This window comes from Oryctolagus cuniculus, chromosome 8 (genome assembly GCF_051225735.1).
Source record: "Oryctolagus cuniculus isolate XC-2025 breed Fujian yellow rabbit chromosome 8, ASM5122573v1, whole genome shotgun sequence".
NCBI classification, from domain to species: Eukaryota; Metazoa; Chordata; class Mammalia; order Lagomorpha; family Leporidae; genus Oryctolagus; species Oryctolagus cuniculus.
This window is the reverse complement of record NC_142874.1, coordinates 126,595,906-126,613,859: the sequence shown is the minus strand read 5'-3', so window position 1 is coordinate 126,613,859 and position 17,954 is coordinate 126,595,906. Positions and strand designations below refer to the sequence as shown.

The window sequence follows — 17,954 nt, the reverse complement described above, 5'->3', positions numbered from 1 at the left end:
TCAGTTTTCAAATTTGACCTGACTGTAAAATTCCTGAAGTTTGTCTTCTCAAATATACTTTCTTCTACCTCACTGATTCTGTTGTTAAGGAAGGATTTCCACTGTATTTTTCATTTGTTCTATTGAAGTCTTCATGTCAAAGATTTCATTTTGATTTCTCTTTAAAAATCTCAATTTCATGAGAAAAATTTTCTTTCATGTCGTTGACGGATTTCTTTAGTTCATGGATTTGCTTCTGATTACTTCTAAGTGATCCTGTCAATTCCATTTCTGGTGTTACTTCAGTCTCACATTCTAGCATTGAAATGTTGGGTTCTTTTGGGAGTGTCATGTTGTCTTATTCTTGTTTCTTGAATTGCTGCATTTATTTTTAGGCATTTGTAGAGAGACTTACTGGTTTATTTATTTTTCCCCTGTTTTGGCTTTTTTTATTTTATTTTATTTATTTGAAAAGCGCAGTTACAGAGAGGCAGAGGCAGAGAGAATTCCATCTGCTGGTACACTTCCCCAGATGGTGGCAAGGCCGGGGCACACTGATCCGAAGTCAGGAGCTTCCAGGTCTCCCATGTGGGTGCAAGTCCCATCCTCTGCTGCTTTCCCAGGCACATAAGCAGAGAGCTGGATAGGAAGTAGAACAGCATGCACTTGAACTGACGCCCGTATGAGGTGCCGGCACTGCAGATCGGGGCCTTAACCCACTGTGCCACAATGCTTCTTTTTTTTAATCAGAGGGGAGATGTATTTAGCTCTGTTGGCGTAGTCTCCACGCACCCCTCCTTTTTTTCAATGCCTGGGTACTAGCCTCTGTGGGTACAACATTCATCCGCACTGCCACAACCACACAAAGGATCCGTGCAGTCCTCGGTGTGCGTGCAGATTCCACCGCATTGACACTTACCAGGGAATCAGGGAGCCCCAAGCATGCGTAGCCCCGCCCACAGTGACTGCCCAAAGACCCAGCCCATACTCTGCACCATCACATGAAGCCACAGTGTTTTCACAGTCCAGCACACAAGGCTCCCACAGTCATGAGCACCAAGCCCCTCGTCAGTTCCCCCAGCCAGACTCCGACATCTCTTGGCTGATTGCTATGTCCAAAATGGTGCCTGCCCGCTTTCGGCTAATTACAGGACATCAATGCTGGGTGGTCAGGGAGAGAAAAACGAACCCTGTTTTATCCTCTAGGTTGGCAGGTATGCTGTCCCCCACAGGGCTCCAAGCTAGACTAACGCCAGGCTCTTCCCGCAGCTTAATCGCCAGTGGCTTGGGCTGCTGGAGTCTGGTCTCACCTCACTCTGCAAAGCTGGTGCTGAGGTTCTCAACTGCTGGGGTCCTGAATTGTGTGCATTCACATCCTCCTCTTGGATCCACAGTGTTTCTCTGATTTGTGTGGAGCTTCCTCTGCCGTTTTCTCCCTAACTCATTCCAGAGACTGCGCTCTGATGGTTTTTAACTATTTTCCTCTGGACTAGAGCAGTAAGCTCCCTCCTACTCTGTCATCTTGGTTACTCTCACATGGCTGTATTGATTTACTTTCTTGGTAAGAATGTTCAGGAATTCTCCCTACCTTTATGATACTTACCTTTTGTCTTTGAATAATAGTCATTCTGACAGGAGACAGGTGGTATCTCATGGTTTGGATTTGCATTTCCATGGTTAGTGATTAAAGACCTGTTGGCTGTTTGTATGTCTTTTGAGAAGTATCTATGAAGATTTCATATCTATTGTTTAATTGAGTAATTTTTTATTTATTTATTTTGCTGTTTGAATCCTTATGTAGTTTGGATATTAACCCTTTATCACATGTTTAGTTTGTAAATCTTTTGTCCCATCTGCAGGTTATCTCTTCACTTGATTTGCTTCCTTTTCCGTGCAGAAGCTTTTTAAATTTGATGTAATTTTTTTTCTATTTTTGCTTTTATTGTCTGCTTTTGAGGTCATATCCCAAACTTCTTTGCCTTCACTAACATTTTAAAGCTTTTCCTGTATATTTTCTACTAAGTAGTTACATAGTTTCAAGTCTTAAACTTAGGACTCTGTTTTAAATTTTTTGTTTGGGATAGCTGGACCAGGATAAGTGTGTGTCTATGACACCCTGGGTCACTTTTTCCTGATTTTTATCATTTAACTGCTTTGATAGAAAGCATTCCTAATATCTTGATGCGTATTAAAAATTGAAGTATATTCTACAGAAGTGGTCCTTTTTTTTTTTTTTTTTTTTTTTTTTTTTTTTTTTTTTTTTTTTTTTTGACAGAGTGGACAGTGAGAGAGAGAGACAGAGAGAAAGGTCTTCCTTTCCGTTGGTTCACCCCCGCTGTGGCCGGTGCACCACGCTGATCTGAAGCCAGGAGCCAGGTGCTTCTCCTGGTCTCCCATGCGGGTGCAGGGCCCAAGCACTTGGGCCATCCTCCACTGCCTTCCTGGGCCACAGCAGAGAGCTGGCCTGGAAGAGGAGCAACCGGGACAGAATCCGGCACCCCGACTGGGACTAGAACCTGGGATGCTGGCGCCGCAGGCGGAGGATTAGCCTATTGAGTCATGGCGCCGGCCGTCCAAACAGTTTAGACCCCAAGTTCTTGATAGTAGAGATAAAAACCTTAAAGTGCATGTACAATTCATAGTATTTCATCTGCCATGTGGATCATTTTGTCTAATATTTTGTCTCTCCTTTGTTTCTAAATCTTACACTTCAGTTTCCCTTTCAGTTTCTTCTATATCCTAAACTTGTTTGTGGTATCCTGAAGACCGTAAAACAGGTCAGTAAACTACTTCAGATTTGGTACCAGTGAAGTCACTGAAAGAACTTGTCTTTACATCACATGTGCAATTAGCTGCCCAGAGGTTCCAGGTGTTCTTAGTGATTCTGGGCTGTGAACTTTGTTTGATTAACTGTGCCTGTGATTTGGCTGAAAATATTAAATTGGCACTGGTTTATAGAATGTTAAATCCCATTGGATTTACAATGATTTTCAGATGTGGAGAATTTAGGTACAAAGCTAAGGATCAAGTGGTTTTCATGAATGCATCCTTAGCAGGATAAAGAATAATGTGTCTCCTTTGTGATGGAGGTAATTAGGTTTTTTGCTCTGTATTTTATAAGAGTCTTCAACTTATATCTATGGAGATAGAATATTATTGAGATTAATTTTAAGTTCAACACTGTGTTTCTCTTTTTAAGCCATTTATGTACACATGAAATATTTCAGGTATATAGACTGTTTTAGAGGTTTTTGATGTGGCTAGGTCCCTCTTGATGTCATCTGATATAAAATCATAAGCCCATGTTTTCTGTTTCCTCTTTCATGCAAAAACAGCTTCTGTGCTTCAACCAGACATCTTTGCAAATACATTCATTGCCTTTCCAATAGCAGCTGCTTATCATTACTTCTGTGAGGTCATACTGAGTGGGAGAATTTGAAATAGTCTCCACTGACACAATATATGAATCCTTTAAAAATTATTTATTTATTTCTTTGAAAGCTAGAGGGTTAGAGAGAGGGCTTGCATCCTCTGGTTTACTACCTAATTGACAGCAACAGTGAGTTCTAAGCTGCACTGAAGCTGGGAGCCAGGAGCTCCATCCTGATCTAAGTGGGTAGCAAGGACCTAAGTACTTGCCATTCTCTGCTGCCTTCCCAGCCACATTAGCAGGAAGGTGGATTGGAGTGGAGTAGCTGAGACTTAAATTGGCACTCCAATGTGGGATGCTGGCTTTGCAGGTGATGATTTAACCCACTATTCCTCAATGCCGGCCCAACAATATATAAATCCTTACTAAATTGTGAGAAGTGTGATTTTTTTTTCCCCTGTAATATAGCCTCCTTTTATTCTTCCTAACTGTACTAAACTTATCACTCTAGTAGATTCCACCATTCTCAGGACATTTGATTGAGCAGTAGTTGGTCTTATTCAAAGAGTAGATGCAGTGGCTGGGAAATACTGTTCTCAGGAATTCCTAAATCAAAGCATGATATTAATTTTGCCAAGACTTTGTCTAGGGGCCGGTGCTATTGTGCGGTGGGTTAACACCCTGGCCTGTAGAGCCAACATCCCATATGGGCGCTGGTTCTAGTCCCGGCAGCTCCTCTTCCAATCCAGCTCTCTGCTATGGCCTGGGATAGCAGTGGAAGATGGCCCAAGTCCTTGGGCCCCTGTACCCACATGGGAGACCTGGAAGAAGCTCCTGGCTCTTGGCTTCAGATCAGCGAAGCTCTGGCCATTGCGGCCAATTGGGGAGTGAACCAGCAGATGGAAGACCCCTCTCTCTCTGCCTCTCCTCTCTCTCTGTGTAATTCTGACTTTCAAATAAATAAATATATAAAAAAAAAGACTTGGTCTAAGACTGTGCAGTTTATGGAAGGTAGGCCAATGACAGTTTTTCTAAGGATTTCCTGGGGTCTACTTGTTCTTAGAGGACAGTTAGAAGAACACTGAATCATGAGAGTGTATTGAGCCTAAGAATACTGGCTTAAGGGTGAGTCCAACAGAAAAAGGCAAAAGGCTGAAGTATCTTGGATGATGGAAATGGGTAAAAGTTTTGTAAGCTTTGAGGAAGTTTTCTACTTCACTGGATACAAAGACCCTGTGAGTGCAGCCAATGAAATAAACATGAAAAATAACTGGGAAGAGGACATAGATCTGAGTGAAAACCAAATAGAGGATCAGTAGGGACAAATAAAACTTGGTCATGCAAGGCTATGTTTTGTAACTGACCTAACTGGACTCTGCTTTCCCTCCCTTGGTGAGGGAAGAACAGTGCAGTTACATTCTTCCTCCCTAGAATTCCTGTTAAAAAGGGAAAGGAAATGTGAAAGTATGTTCAATACAGCATTGCAGTATGTGTAAGTTCTATTCAGCAAACATTAAGTACTTCTGGTGGGACACCTTGGCAGATGTATATAGATGGACATTTTCTGCCACCTAGGAGTTTAAATCTTATATGGAGGTTAAAGTATATCCAAGGAGAATATGAGCAGGAATTCAGGTGGTGAATTAGGATGCATTGGGAAATGGATGAGATTTAGAAATACTGTGGTTAAAAGGTGGGGGGAGGGGTACTGTTAAATTAGCATCCTTTGAGCTTGAGGAATTCCCTTTAGCATTTCTCATGGGTGGAGAGGCCTTTTGGTGAACCCCCTCAATTTATTCATCTGAGAGAGTATCTGCTTCATTTCTGAAAGACAGCCTTACTAGGCAAAGTATTCTTGATTGGCGGGTTTCCGCCTCCCCTCTCCATCACTTTGATTCTATCCCTGTTTCCTTGTCTCCAAAGTTTCTGTTGAGAAATCTGCTGAAAGCCTTATAGGACTTGCTTGTAAGGATCTTTTTATTGCTCTTTCCAGATTCTCTTTTTCTTTAGCTTTTGACACGCAGAGTGGACAGTGAGAGAGAGAGAAATGTCTTCCTTTTGCCGTTGGTTCACCCTCCAATGGCCACCGTGGCCGGCGCGCTGTGGCCGGCGCATCGCGCTGATCCGAAGCCAGGAGCCAGGTGCTTCTCCTGGTTTCCCATGGGGTGCAGGGCCCAAGCACTTGGGCCATCCTCCACTGCACTCCCTGGCCACAGCAGAGAGCTGGCCTGGAAGAGGGGCAACCGGGACAGAATCCAGCGCCCCGACCGGGACTAGAACCCGGTGTGTCGGCAAGGCAGAGGATTAGCCTATTGAGCCACAGCACCAGCTTCTTTAGCTTTTGACAGTTTATGTCTTTTTTTTTTTTTTTTAAGATTTATTTATTTGAAAGAATTAGAGGTAGAGACAGAGAGAAAGGTCTTCCATCTGCTGGCTCACTCCCCAAATGGCTGAGCCCATCTGAAGCTAGGAGCCAGGTTTTTCCGGGTCTCCCATGTGAGTGCAGGGGGCCATCCTCCACTGCTTTCTCGAGTGTGTTAGCAGGGAGCTGGATTGGAAGTGGAGCAGCTGGGACTGGTACCCATATGGGATGTTAGTGCTGCGCGCTGGGGCTTTAACCTGCTGTACCACAGTGCCTGCCCTGATGGCTTATGTCTTGCTTGGATCTGTTTGGACATTACTGAGCTTTCTGTAACCGGCTACCTGTAGCTTTCCTCAGGTTTGGGAAAATTTTAGCTATTATTTCTTCAAATAAGTTTTCTGTCCCTTTGTCTCTTCTTTAACTTCTATAATGTGAATTTTAACTCTTGAGAATATTCCATAAATCCTGTAGATTTTTCATCTTCATTTTTTCTCCTCTGACTATATATTTCAAATGATTCATGGATTTTTTTTCTTCTGCTTGATTAATTCTGTTGATGCCCTCAAATGCATTTTTAAATTTCATTCATTGTTTACCTCCAGTATTTGCATTTGGTTCTTTTTTTTTTCAGATTTCATTTTGTTGTGCATTGTTTTCCTGATTCTTTAAGTTGTCTCTGTATTCTTTTGAAGTTCAGTGAGTTTCCTTAAAACAGTGATTTAGAATTCTTTGTCAGACAATGTGTCTACGTGTATTTGGTGTTAGTTACTGGTAAATTACTGTGTTCTTTTGGTGCTTTGTTTCCTTCCCTCCCACCTCCTGTTTTTTGTTACCTTGCAATGATATCTACATATTTGATAGAGCAGTTGCCACTTCTAGACTTCTTGAACTGGTTTCAGTGGAGAAAGACTCATGGGTGGTTGCCAATGTGACTGCTAGATGGGATGTGGCAATTCTGGGAGAGGCGTAGCCATGTAGTCTCTTAGCCCTGTCAGCAGCCGTTGACATGGATGGAGATGGCAGGAATCCCCAGTGGCCAAGGCTGTGTCTGCAACAGCGGAAATGTCTATTGGGGTCTTTGGTGGTGAAGGTTGCTGGGGTCTTTCCTATTTCTTTTTCTTCTACCTAGGCAAGTGGTGGCAAATTGGATCCCTCTAGGCAGCAGGTCTGTCTTCTGGACCTGGTCGTGGTAGCAGTGGCACCAGTGTTTATGATACAGATCGAGTGACCCTGGAACCAGGGTCTGAGTCCTAAGTACATGCGGAGGGATCCGGTCTTCATAGTCTGAGGCACTGGTGCCATCATTGCCGGGGGCAAAGATACCCATATTGCCTCCATGGTGATGGTGCACAAATTTGGGCGGTTATAGACTGCAGGGATGTGCAGAGCTACAGCAGCTCTGGACCTGGGTTGCAGACAAGCTCAGAGTAGGAGTTCTGTTGTGATGGTGTGCACTCCAGTCTTAGAGCTGGAATCTTTATAGCATGGCAGAAGATGCAGCAGCTCTGAGATCTGGGTATTGGGTTAACTGTGTGTGTATGGCTCAAATGTCAGGGGCATGGGTGGTCATAGACCATCTACGAAGCTGGGTTCTGTACTGCAGTCAGACACTGGGCTTAAGTGTCTGGGGAGTGTCTACACTATACCTGTGGTAGCTTTGATGTCTGAGGCACAGGTGTGCATGATGCTGCCACAAAGCCAGGATATGAAATGCAAGGCAGGCACAGAGTGGCAGTGCACAGCTTTGAGAGGGGGTGACTCGCTCCCTGGAGCAGCACAACAGTGAATTGTTCTTGGGAGGGGCACAGCTATATTTCCCACTTGGGAGTCCACATGATGGATGGCTTTTGGTTACTTCAGTGGCAGATGATGCCAGTGTCACCCACGCAGCAGACCACTGGGGACCATGGTGGCACCTGCAGAGTGGCTAATACTGATAGCCCTGTCTTTTTTTGTTTTCCCATCTTCAGGTGTCTCAGCTTTGCTGATCTCCCCAGCAACCCTTCATAAGTGGTATTTTTTTTCCTTCAGCTATACTGCTGCAGTTCCTTAAATGGTCCCTCAAATCTCCTAAGGTTACTATCATTCATTGATAATTGTCTACATATTTGTTGATTTCTGTGGGCAAGGAAAGTTTGTATATCCTACTCCCCTGTCTTGCCAATATCACTTCTGTTGATTTTTTTAATATTGATCTCATATAATCAGCCACCTTTTAGAAGCTTTAATGCCTGTGATAATTTTGCAGTTGTTACTTTTGTTTTTTTCTTATTACCCACAAATAATGACATTATTGTCATATATTCTAAATTATTCTGTGTTCCAAAATCTGTTGCTTTTCTTTAAAGATTATTTATTTTGAAAGTTACGGCATGGAGGGGAGAGAGAGAGAGAGAGAGTGAGCGAGCTTCTGTGTGCTGGTCCATTCCCCAGATGGCCACAGTGGCCAGCGCTGGACCAGGCTGAAGCCAGGAGCCAGGAGCTAGTTCTAGTCCTCCCATGTGAGTGTTAGGGCCCAAGTATTCGGGCCATCATCTACCACTTTCCCAGACCATTGTCAGGGAGCTGGATTTAAAGTGTAGTAGCCAAGGCTCAAACCAGCACACACATGGGATGCCAGCTTCTCAGATGGTGGCTTTACCTGTTATACCACAATGCTGGTCTCCAAATACTATAGTTTATAAACTTTTTTTTTACATATTGAATTATCTGGGACTTCAAATACAATGATAAACAGTAATATTAACTGGCAAAAAATCTTATTCAATTGTTGACATTCATTACACTTTATTAGTGACAGAAAAAATGACTTAGGAAAAATCTAAGAATTCATCCACATTGTTAAACCAATCAAATAATGGATATGGGTTTATGTTGAAATAAATGTTTCTTCTTCTGACCATCAGCCTCACTAAACCAATTTAGTTTCTGTTTCTTCTGATGTTTAAAACATCTCTGAATAGTGTGTTTGCGTGCTGTTTCCTGACTTCCCAAGAGTCGGCAATGTACATTGTAACACATTTCCGTAGCTATAAAGTTTTTTGTCTTTTCTGAGCCAGCTACAGTTTTCGTCTCAGTTCCTCCATTGAGAACTGCAACCGCTAGTTCTTTTTCTTCAGAGAAAGCTTCACTTGTTTCTTCATATTCTAACAGGAGAGTCTCATCTTTTCCTCCACTTCCTGTTCCACCTTCATGTAACAACTCTAAAATATGCTTCTTTTACTTTGCCAAAGTAGATAGCATATGCTGTTTTGTAATTGTAGTTAACACTTCTAATCTGTAGGATGACTTTTTCTATAACATTTTTTTTTTTTGTGAGAGAAACGAAAGCGTGCTTCCATCTGCCAGTTCACTTTCCAAATGCCAGCAATGGCTGGGGCTGAGCCAGGCCTAAGCCAGGAGAGCTTAATCCAGGTCCCCAACATGGGTGGCAAAGAACACTTCTAATTGAGTCATCAGCTGCTGCCTCCCAGGGTCTGCATTAGCAGGAAGCTGGAATTAAGATCCAGAGCCAGCAATCAAACCCAGGCACTCTAATGTGAGATGTAGGAATCTTAACCACTAGGCTAAATGCTTGCTCCCTGTAAGTTGATTTTTAACACTGAAAATTAATAAATGTTTTGTTTTCTTTATGTTTGTTACTGTTACTCATTCCAATGCCAAATAATGCCATTTACTTCTTTATGTGTTTCATATCATTATATTCATGCTCCTGAGTGGATGATATTCTGGGTCAGTTTTTTTTTTTTTTTTTTTTTAAGATTTTTTATTTATTTGAAAGGCAGAGATACAAAGAGGCTGAGGCAGTGAGAGAGAGTGAGTCTTCCATCCTCTGGTTCATTCCGCAAGTGGCTACAATGGCTGGAGCTGATCTGAAGCTAGGAGCCAGGAGCCTCTCTGGGTCTCCCATGTGGGTACAGGGGCCTAAGGACTTGGGCCATCTTCTACTGCTTTCCCAGGCCATGGCAGAGAGCTGGATCAGAAGTGGAGCAGCTGGGACTAGAACTGGTACCCATGTGGGATGTCGGCACTGCAGGTGGTGGCTTTATCAGCTGCACCACAGCATCAGTCCCTCTGGGTCAGTTCTAATATGATTCTTTCTCCTTCTCTTTCCTGTCCTCCTCCTCTGTTTGTAATTTTGTTCATCATAATCTCATTTCTCCCTAGCTTCTCAATCATCCTAATCTTACTCCCTTTTTACTGTCTTTGCCTCTAGTTATCTATTTTCCTCCTTGAAGTCAACTCAGGTCAGTAAATCCATTGTTTACTAGATCTAATAACTTTTTTTTTAAGATTTATTTATTTTATTTGAAAGGCAGAGTTAGAGGCAGAGGCAGTGAGAGAGAGAGAGAGAGAGAGAGAGAGAGAGAGGTGTCTTCCATCTGAAGGTTCACTCCCCAGATGGTCACAATGGCCAGAGCTGTGCAGATCCAAAGCCAGGAGCCAGGAGCTTCTTCCGAGTTTCCCTTGTGGTTGCAGGGGCCCAATGATTTTGGCCATCTTCCAGTGTTTTCCCAGGCCATAACAGAGAGCTGGATCGGAAGTGGAGCAGCTAAGACTTGAACTGGAGCCCGTATGGGATGCCCAGCACTGCAGGTGGTCCTACCCACTAAGCCACAGTGCCAGCCCCCCAATAACTTGTTAGTTTACAATTTTGTTTTACTGGAATATATTCTTCATATTAATTCCTAAGAATGCCCTGTGCTATCCACCATTTACTTTTCTCTCCCCTGCACACACAACTTACGTTCCAGGAGTGTGGTAGAATTACAGTTTTGTGCTTTCATGAAATTAGCTTGATTTGCCCAGCAGAAATGCCTTTTTCCCTTTGTGACAGTCACCATCAATATTCCCAATAACGGCAGTTCTGTTAGCTTTCTGGAGTGAGAAAAGGTGTCAGAGTTCCCACTATATTGGAAAGGGGTATGTAACATGAGAGAGAAATAAGCCTTGAGTGTTTGTAAACCAGAGAGATTTTTGAGTGGTTATGGCAGCATGACCTAGTATATTGTAGGAAGAGTATGTGACTCTGTTTCACTCCTGGGATATGTGAAACATAATTTTCTGACACTTGATAATTTGGTGTGACATAAAATCTAGATTAAAACTATTTTCCTTTTCAGAAATATGAAGACTTTGCTCTAGTATCCTCCAGCATTCCTGGTTGCTGATAAAGAGTGATGGCACTATAATTCCTATTTCTTTGCAGATAATAATTTTTCAAATGTTTCAGGATCTTCATCAATCCTCATTTGATATTTTGCAGAATTTGAGTATTTTATTCATCAAACTTGGCTCTGGGTGTTTCTGTTTTTAGGTCACATTTGTGTGTGTATTCTGGAAAACTTCATTGCATTATTTTGCTACATGATTTTCTCTCTACCTTTTCCTTGCTTTTTTTGTGTCCAGTTTATTTTCTTTGGACCACAAGGTGAACCTGCTGTACATTTTGCTTCTCTGTCATCTTATTTTCGGTCATCTTTATCTCTTGTTTCTACATTATGAGATATTTCCTTGACTTTACCTTTTAATATGTCTTAATGTGTATTTTAATTTTATTAACTATAGTTCTGACTTTCAAAAATGTATCTTTTAGCCTATTTGCCCTAAGAAAACAAGAACAGAAGAGCTTACATGCTATTATTTGTATCTGGAACTGATCTAGAAAGGAGCGTGGGATGAGGAAAGTAACACAGAAAAGGGGAAAGGCAGTTCTACCATGCATTACCACGCTGGTCACTGTTGTGCATAATTGTGGATAGTGGTGCTGCTGGGGCCGTCTGGAGTGGGATGTAGAATGCTCGTCAGATTAGCTCACCTGAAAATGGTAGAGGAGAGTGTGTTGGCCTTTTTCTCCGTGGGTTCAGATTTGCATCATTTGGAGCTAACTCCACACCATCTGGATGGGCATATGCATGAGTCAGTACTTGCACAGCTTCTCACAGGTGTCTCACAGGAACAGAAAGCCAAGGGCACAATGCAGTACATGCAGTGCAGCTGAAGAGTATTGCTGTGCGGTGGGACAAAGCAAGTGGCCAAATTGGGCCTTTACAAAGGTGTCCCTGCTGCTACCAGTGATCCTCAAGGTGTAGTTAGCATTTCTCATCCTCCACCTCCTCCATTACAAATTCTGTATTGTCCTCACTTTAGGCTAGTAATTTGGCTGCTCTAGATTGCTGGTCTGCTGGGAGACATGGGCCTTCCTCCCCAAGCTGCCTTTTCCTGCTTTGGTCACGGTTGCTGCAAGTACACTCCTCGAGTTATCACCAGGAGCTGAGTTACCACAAGGCCTCTCCTCTCCTCTCCTCCCCTCTCGTGTAACTGTGATCGTAGCCTCTTTCTGGTAATCAGTAGTACTCACTAATATTGTGACTTTTTAGTCTGCTGGCTCACTGATACGAGGAATCCTAAATGGCTCTTAGAGAATGTGTCCTCTCACAATATAACATGAAATTCCAACTCCCAATGTGATAGATTTAGGAAGTAGGGTTTGGGGAGATAATTAGGTGCTGAGGGAAGACCCCTTGTAAATGAGATTAGTTGTCATAAAATGGCCCCCAAGGAGATCTGTGACCCTCCCTCTGGGAGCCTGCAAGCTGTAAGTGGGTTTTTACCAGAACCTTCCATGCTGGGACTCTGATCTCATGTCCAGCCTCTGGCTCCGTGAAAAACATTTTCTTGACATGCCATTCATCCATGGTGCTGTGATATTGCTGCCCAAACTAAGATCACTACTGTGGTTCCTATAGCTTTAAGTTCAGTTGAAACCTTTCTGTGACCCCTCGTAAAAATATCTCTGCTACTCCACACCCCGAAACAGAACCCAGGGGAATCTTGGGGTTCAATAATTTTAGGCTTGCCCCCCATCCAAGGTCTCAACACCCCATTATTTTCTTCTCCAGGCCCTAACTTTGGCACAGGAGGCTTACTGAGGCTAGGAATTAAGTCCCTTTGTACCTCTGGCACCTTTACAATTAAATTCTATATTTGGTTATGCTCTCTTTAAACACTACAAAGGAAAACACTGAGTTTTGCAGAATTTTTGATTCTTGTTTAAATGGAGCCTGTCATTGCATTTGTTTTAATATAAAGAGAACACATTTAATATAGTTCATAGTTGCAATTCTTTTTTATTTTTTTATTTTATTCTTTATTTGATAGATAGACAGTGAGAGGAGAGAAACAGAGACAGGTCTTCCTTCATTGGTTCACCCCCAAAATGGCCGCTACAGCCGGAACTATGCTGATCCGAAGCCAGGAGCCAGGTGTTTCTCCTGGTCTCCCATGCGAGTGCAGGGCCCAAGCACTTGGGCCATCCTCCACTGCACTCCGGGCCACAGCAGAGAGCTGTACTGGAAGAGAAGCAAATGGGACTAGAATCTGGTGCCCATATGGGATGCCGGCACCGCAGGCGGAGGATTAACCAAGTGAGCCATGGCGCCGGCCCCCATAGTTGCAATTCTTATACTTCCCTTCCTCCTTCCCTCTCTCTCTCTTCCTTTTTAAATTTTTAAAAAGATTTATTTGAAAATCAGAGTTACAGAGAGAGAGAGAGAGGGAGAGACAGAGATCTTCAATCCGCTGACTCACTCCCCAGATGACCACAACTGCCAGGGTTGGACCAGGCCGAAGCCAGGAGCTTTTTCCAGGTCTCCCACATGGGTAGCGGGGCCCCCAGCACTTGAAACACCCTTAGCTGCCTTCCCCAGGCCATTAGCAGGGAGCTGGATCAGAAGTGGAGCAGTCAGGGCTCAAACTGGTGCCAATGGGATGCCATTGCAGGCAGAGGCTTAACCTGCTATGCCGCAATACTGGCTCCCTTATTTATTTATTTCAAAGATAGAATGATGCAGAGCAAGACATAGAGGCAGAAACAGAGTTTTCTGTCTGCTAGTTCTCTCCTCAAATGGCCGCAATGACCAGGCTGGGCCAGGCCACAGCCAGGAGCCCAGAGCCTCCTCTACATATCCCATATGGGTACAGGGGCCCAAGCACTTGGGTTATCATCTGCTGCTTTCCCAGGCACAATAGCAGGGAGCTGCTTGGGAAGTGGAGCACTCAGGTTTCAAACCGGAGGCTTAACTTGCTATGCCACAATGCCAGCTCTCTTTTTAATTTTTTTTAAAATTTGTTTATTTGAAAGAGTTACAGAGAAGCAGAGGCAAAGAGAGAGGGAGATCGAGATCTTCCATCCATTGGTTCACTCCCCAATGGCTGCAATAGCCAGAGCTGAGCCAATCTGAAGCCAGGAGCCAGGAGCTTCTTCAGGGTCTCCCACGTCAGTGTAGAGGCCCAAGCACTTGCGCCATCCTCTGCTGCTTTCCCAGGCCATAATAGAGGGCTGGATCAGAAGTGGAGCAGCTGGCACTGCAGGCGGCAACTTTACCTGCTATGCCACAGCACTGGCCCCTGTTTTTAATTTTTGAGATAACATTTTCATTATAAGAGCTTTGTATTAACAGTTTACATTATAGTCAAAGGCTTAATGCTCTACTTAATAAAGAATTCAGCAAGTAAAATGTGAAAAACATAGTTAAGCAGGAATATACACAAGTACTATAAACAAAAAAAAAGCCATCAGTTTCACTCATAAGTAAATTTTAGAAATAATTAAGATCATTAAAATTATAGTAGTATATCATTCTTAACCATTTGTGTTTGACAAAGATATAAAACAATGTGACAAAACTATTTGCAGAAATATTGATCATTTTCTTTTTAAAAAAAAGAAACATATTTAGGGGCCGTCGCAGTAGCATAGTAGGTTAATCCTCTGCCTGCAGGTAGTGTCGACATCCCCTGTGAGCACCTGTTCATTTCCTGGCTGCTCCTCTTCCTACTCAGCTCTCTGGTATGACCTGGGAAAGCAGTGGAGGATGGCCCAAGTGCTTGGGCACCTACACCCACATGGAATACCTAGAAGAAGCTCCTGGCTCCTGGCTTTGAATCAGTCCAGCTCTGGCCTTTGCAGCCATTTAGGGAGTGAACCAGCATATGGAAGACCTTTCTCTCTCTAACTCTACCCCTCAAATAAACAAATGAAAATCTTAAAAAAATATTTATTTGAAAGTGGGAGAAAGAGACAGATATCTCCCATCTTCTTGTTCATACCCCAGATGTCCACGATAGCCAGAGATAGACCAGGAACTCAATCCAGGTTTCGCATGTGAGTTTTAGGAACCCAAGTGTTGAGCCATCACCTGCTGCCTCCCAGTTGTACATTGGCAGGAAGTTGGAATCTGGAACTGAGCAGGCACACAAACCCAGGCATCCCATTATGGGGTACCTTAACCATTGTGCCAAAATAACTCTGTCATTTTCTTTTAACCAGGCTTCTAGAACTACTTTTAAAAAGTTAATTCATGGGGCTGGCGCTGTGGCGCAGCAGGTTAACATCCTGGCCTGAAGCTCCAGCATCCCATATAGGTGCGGGTTCTAGTCCCGGCTGCTCCTCTTCCAATCCAACTCTCTGCTATGGCCTGGGATATTAAGCTCCTGGCTTGGCTGGCCCAGCCTGGCTGTTGAGGCCATCTGAGGAGAGAACTACTGTTTGGAAGATTCACCCTCCCAGCCTCCCTTTCACTCGCTCTCTGTAACTCTGACTTTTAAAATACAAAGTAAATCTTTAGAAATTATTAAAAAGTCACTTCACTTTCTAAGTGTGTAAGTAACATTTCCCCCATTCTGTCCATAAGCAGATGCTTGACCTTCTCCAAGAGTTTCCTATTCCTCTCACCCCTGTATGAATCATAAATTGTGACTTTCCCGGATGCTAGCACTCAGTACCTCTCACTGCCATAGCAATGAGCTGGTTATTTCCAGTTACCACTGAGTTGTGTGAGTTTCCAAGTCTCCTCTTTCCAGTCTGCTTTTTAGAACCATTTGTGGGCTCGATGAGCTGCGGTACAGCGGCGGATGCAGGGTCCCGCCCATTGTCTCCCCCTCCCAGCTTTTTCCTTGGCTTCCCACTCCTTCCCTTGCCTGCCCTGCACCACCAGCTCCAGAGAGCTTCCTGGAGCTCCCCTGGAGCCTCAGGTGGTGAATACTTGCTCTGGTGGGAAGTAGAAGAGTAAAAAAAAAAAAAAAAGCCTCCCAAGTTCAAGGTCACCTAAATGATGATGATGATGCCACTGGTTCTGTGAAAAGTGAAAGGAAAAATCTTTTGGAAGCTGATTCAGGTGAAGAAGAGGACTTTTTTCTAAGGGGACTGTCTGGACCAAGATTGGGACCTAGAAATGATAAAATTAAGCATGTTCAGAATCAGATGGATGAAGTTACTGATGTCATGCAAGAAAATATTACACAGGTAATTGAAAGAGGGGACAGGCTAGATGAACTACAGGACAAATCAGGAAGCTTGTCAGATAGTGCAACTGCTTTTAGCAACATAGCCAAACAACTTCAGGCAAATGTGGCAGTGAGGGTGCAAAATAAAAGCCACCATGGCTTTGGTTGCTGTTATCCTTTTGCTAGTGATTATCATTCTTATAGTTGTGAAATACCATATTTGATCTGATGACAGAAATCTTCATTAAACAAGATCTGGGACAATAACAATAATAAAAGCATAATTTAGATGAAACCTATGTTTATAATTTTCAAAACTAATTAAGGGGCAAGTATCATTTCAAGTTGGAGCATTGAGAATGTCCAATTACCTTCTTCCCTTCTAACAAAATGTGCTTTTAATAATTATGTTTAAGGCTAAGATAACCAGCCTCTATTTTGCTGTATTCCAAGGAGCTAATTTGAAACTAGATATTTGTCAGTTCATTATATCTGTGTAAACATTGATGATACTATTTCATACTAGTATTATAGTGGCATATAGACTTGTGTTAACTGAATCAGGGTGGGGTCAAGGTGCCTATATGGAATTCCAAATCATTATACTACAACAGATGTATAACCATTCCATCAATATTTGCAAGAATATCATTCTTGGCCGGCGCCGCGGCTCACTAGGCTAATCCTCCGCCTTGCGGCGCCGGCACACTGGGTTCTAGTCCCGGTCGGGGCGCCGGATTCTGTCCGAGTCGCCCCTCTTCCAGGCCAGCTCTCTGCTGTGGCCAGGGAGTGCAGTGGAGGATGGCTCAAGTGCTTGGGCCCTGCACCCCATGGGAGACCAGGATAAGCACCTGGCTCCTGCCATCGGATCAGCGCGGTGCGCCGGCCGCGGTGGCCATTGGAGGGTGAACCAACGGCAAAAGGAAGACCTTTCTCTCTGTCTCTCTCTCTCTCACTGTCCACTCTGCCTGTCAGAAAAAAAAAATCATTCTTTTTACTGTGCAGGTCCTTTGCAAGGAATTCCCACATGTTTATGGGTGTAACAAAAGCTGAAGGTTGTAAACGTTGCTGCCTTCAGCTATTACTAAAAACATTCCAGTAAAACTATTTTTGACTGTATAAGGGAATGTGTAGTAATTTGGGGATATTCTGATTATAGAAATGGGAAATTTAATGAAAAACATACTATGGTGCCATGAAACCAGAGATAATAAAAGTATTGGAGAACATCATTGGAGTGTTTTAAAATGCTCAGTATATGAGTATAGTTACCAGTTATTGTCCAATCTGTGAGTCAATGAAATCCACAGGTGACTTTAACTCCTCATCTTATTTTTAGCCCTTTTACCAGAAGTGCTAAAATTTGCAAAATCATCAGGCTGGCACCACGGCTCAATAGGCTAATCCTCCGCCTGTGACACTGGCACACCGGGTTCTAGTCCTGGTCGGGGCGCTGGATTATGTCCCTGTTGCTCCTCTTCCAGTCCAGCTCTCTGCTGTGGCCCGGGAAGGCAGTGGAGGATGGCCCAAGTCCTTGGGCCCTGCACCCACATGGGAGACCAGGAGGAAGCACCTGGCTCCTGGCTTCAGATCAGTGCGGTGCGCCAGCCTCAGCGTGCCAGCTGCAGTGGCCATTGGGGGGTGAACCAACAGAAAAAGGAAGACCTTTCTCTCTCTCTCTCTCTTTCTGTCCACTCTGCCTGTCAAAAATAAAACAAAATAAAAAAATTTGCAAAATCATCAGCTTTGAATTTTGTATCTTTGCATTCTCTTGTCATCCTTGGGGAGATATGTGTTGCATAGTGAAGTGTCAAATCAGGCAATGGTGATGAGTAACACAATGACAAGCATAGGTAATCTCTATGTAGGCTGGTCAGTCAGTGACCAAATGCTAGGGGTCTCCATTAATTTCGGCCTATTTTTAATAATATATTTTATAAAACATGTTAATATTAA

At 43.4% G+C, this 17,954-nt stretch overlaps 1 pseudogene; it reads left to right on the top strand.

Moving 5' to 3' along the window:
• The first annotated feature begins 1,099 nt into the window (after positions 1-1,099).
• Positions 1,100-16,222, top strand: LOC100354371 (vesicle-associated membrane protein 4 pseudogene; annotated as a pseudogene).
• Positions 16,223-17,954: the final 1,732 nt, after the last annotated feature.